This window comes from Cyprinodon variegatus, unplaced genomic scaffold (genome assembly GCF_000732505.1).
Source record: "Cyprinodon variegatus isolate N-32 unplaced genomic scaffold, C_variegatus-1.0 Scaffold323, whole genome shotgun sequence".
NCBI classification, from domain to species: Eukaryota; Metazoa; Chordata; class Actinopteri; order Cyprinodontiformes; family Cyprinodontidae; genus Cyprinodon; species Cyprinodon variegatus.
The window spans coordinates 558,563-561,882 of record NW_015150776.1 but is presented as its reverse complement, the minus strand read 5'-3'; the positions used below and the strand labels follow the sequence as shown (position 1 = coordinate 561,882).

General features: G+C 38.8%; 1 protein-coding gene across 2 annotated transcripts in view; it reads right to left on the bottom strand.

Moving 5' to 3' along the window:
• phf24 (PHD finger protein 24) overlaps positions 1-2,796 on the bottom strand; it is a 45,854-nt gene extending 43,058 nt beyond the window's left edge. The window contains exon 1 of one of the 2 annotated variants that reach the window (XM_015384790.1): positions 2,364-2,796. The gene's annotated coding sequence lies outside the window, so the exon portion shown is untranslated. The remainder of the gene's footprint in view (positions 1-2,363) is intronic. The other variant, XM_015384789.1, reaches the window with a different exon arrangement.
• Positions 2,797-3,320: the final 524 nt, after the last annotated feature.

Genomic DNA, 3,320 nt, shown 5'->3' with positions numbered 1-3,320 from the left:
ACTTCCACTTTTACCAGAGTATTTTTTAACACAAGTATCTGTACTTTTACTCAAGTACGGAAAGTGAGTACTTTTGCCATCTCTGATTTTCGTATATGACGTTTCTTAAAAATGTTTAACATATAGGTCACAATTGAGTGTATTATAAATCAAACAAATCTAAAAATTAATACATATCTTTTTATTTAAAAAAAACTTCAACCTAAAGATTGAATCAAGAAAATCTAATTTAAAAATAACTGCATCTTTAAAATCATAATCTCTGCAGAAACAGAGTAAAAATATTGCTTTTAAGGCACATTTTGTCAGTTTTAATCACAGTTGTATAATAACAGTTGTTTTAGTGTTCACACATTTCAACTGCAGTGTGAATATATCAAAAATGAGAATAACTTTTATCCTGTTCCATTTGGCTTCTGTGTTTCTTTCTTTTTTTTTTTATACTGTGGCATGCTAAATATAAGCACAATTGTCTGTCTTGAAGTTAAACTCCAGAAAAAGCAACTTCATATTTAAACTACTTTTAGCTGATATGATCTGACTTGCTGGTTCCATTTTCATGAATATTACAGTATGGGAATGATGTACCTGGCATTCTCTTATACTGTGGGGGAGGGAGCTATATGCATTTCTCTGACTGTTCATTCCTTTCCTAACGCTGGTTTGTCACTGGCATGCGTTGATTTGAATCCCAACCAGTCCTTCTTTTCTTTCTTTGTTCTGGGTAAGGAGGGAAGGTTTTTTAAATGAACAGACCACAGTGCATGCTTCTTCGTGGGAATGAGTCCGCCTTTAGCAGAGGATTTCACCCGGAAACCAGGCAAGCAGAGAACTGGAATTAATTACACTAACGAGTTCACCCAGATCTGAGCCAGCTACTCTCATCCAACACAAATACAGAGCCATTCTCAAGTATTTATATCCCTTCTTCTTTTTCCTATTTTGTCTCATTGCTGGTGTGCATTTGTTCTCCCACCCACCTTTAGTCAAGAATATGCAGAAGCATTGCACTAAAGTTAGAGCTAATATTTTGTACCAGTCTTGCACATCTAAAGATGTAAATATTTGCTCTTGATCTTTGCAAAGTATGTTAAATGAGTCCGTTTGGATGAAAGAGAATCTGCAACATCCCTGTGAAATATTGATTGTTATTTTTCAATTAGACTTTGGCTTAGTCTACTGTAACATAGAAATGCATCAGTACAAATCCCTGCCACACTTTTCAGATTTGTATCAGTGAAAAATGGGCTTTCACCAAATATATATTTTTTTCTGTTTCTATTTCACATGAGGTACATAGGTGTTTGTGAGAAAAAAAAATTCTTTATCAAACTATTGTAAAAGTATGCTAATATACAAAGAAGTAGCCAACATTATCATCAAAAGACATTTGTAGAGGTTTTCTGGTGGTGGGGGTCGGAATATGATAAGCTGATTCCTAATTGCATCAGGGGGAGAGATACCAATTTGCTTGAGAACCTCACCAACTCTTCCTTTTATGCATCTTACAGCATCTTAAACAACCCTTCCACGTTAAAGAAATGCTCATGACTCATTAAATGTATATGTGGGCTTTAAACTCAGCTCCTAAACAGAGCAAAGGGAGAGAGGGAGTGAGAGAAATGCATGAATGGAGAAAGAATTTAAATCTCAATACGTCTTTAGGCAGGAGACACCATGTTGGCATTCAGGCTCTGCTAGGCAAAGAGTCTGTGCCAGCCAAAGGCTCTAAGAGAGTTTTTACAAAAGGCACAGAGCAGTGAGGCAGCTCAGGCTGCAGGGATCTGTCACAGCCTGAGAAGCAGGACTCGCTCCAAGGTTAACAACGCATTCTAGTTGTTTGTGGACCTTTGAGGGGCCAGCAGACTCGAGTGATGGAGAGCTTAATGGGAAGCAGTACTCTCCCGTGCAACAGTCATGGGAAAAGTGGGAAAATCAGTCTTAGCATCTGCATTGCAAAGGGGGATATCTGTAGATGCAGAATTTCTTCATGGATTAAACTTACATTTATGACATCTATTTGTTGGAAAGCCTTAGATGTTTCATTTAATATTGTTAATGTCCATTACATTCTTCCTTTTTAATTGTGTATCTTAGCTGTACCCCTAAAAAGAAAATAAGCTGCAATGGGGATAGTTTTATTGCAATCGCATCCATCCACACCCAAGATGATGCTGACCTAAATATTTTTTGCCTGCACGCATATTTAATGAGGTTTTCCTGCAAACCCACCTTTCCAATTGTAGGCGCCATAAACTGAGCGTAGCAAACATTTTACCCATGGCAGATGTCGTTTTGTTCTATGTAAAAAAACAGAAATAACACAAAATCTCTACCGAGTCTGGGTTTGTCTGGTAACTCACCGTAAACGGGATATTTTGATCTTCACCGCGACTTATTGGACACTTTATCCTTCCCCGTCTCAATCCCGGCCGTGCAGCATGACAAGACTTGAATCGGATGAAGTATCTGCGCCTCTCTGTCGGCCGCTGAACGCCCTGCAGGGGGAAATGAAGGAGGGCAGCGGTTTGTTATCCTGAGTCGCGCAGAGAAAGCAGAGACGCTCGGAAGCAGAAAGAACAGTTTCGTCCAAGGAAGCCGTGGACAGCTCCGGTGCTGAAATCCTCTACCCCCACCTCCTCTCCTCTCCGCCCTCCTTCATGAGCAACTCCCTCAACATCTAAGACGCACAGCAGCTGCTGTTCAGGTCAGACAGGAAGACTGCTTTGTGCAGACTCACTGTCCGCCACTCAAGTTAAATGCCAGATTTATGACCTTTATATTCACACTTCCTCTCATCTTAACAGAGAGTTCCGTAGTGAATTAGTGGTGATCATTCAGGTTAATAACTTGTGGGACCGGAGCTACATGATTGGCCGAAACCTTCATGTTTGGGGAGATGCTTCCGGACCAGCCAATTATCTCAGCCATCAATGGAAACCTTTGTACAGAGTTAGTTTGACATTAGGCATGCAGATAAATATTTGATTCTCGTTTTAGTCACAATTTAAAGGTGCATAATTACGTTATTTTACTTTTTTTGTGTGTATATGCCAGTAATTCACTCTGGTTTCATACAAAGTTGTTTTTTTTTGTTTTGTTTTTTTTTTTCTAAAAAGTTTACCATCTATTGCTGGGATATTATTTGTTATTTTTGTTTGTTACACTTTGTTTTTTGCTCAGTTTCTTTAGTAATACAACTGTTTGTGTAGGCCTATATTTACAATAATACCAGAGGTACCATACACTGCATGTGTCGAGGTTTTAAACATGCAAGTAGCCTACTACAGCTAAGCCACTTTAACACCAAGCAAAACATG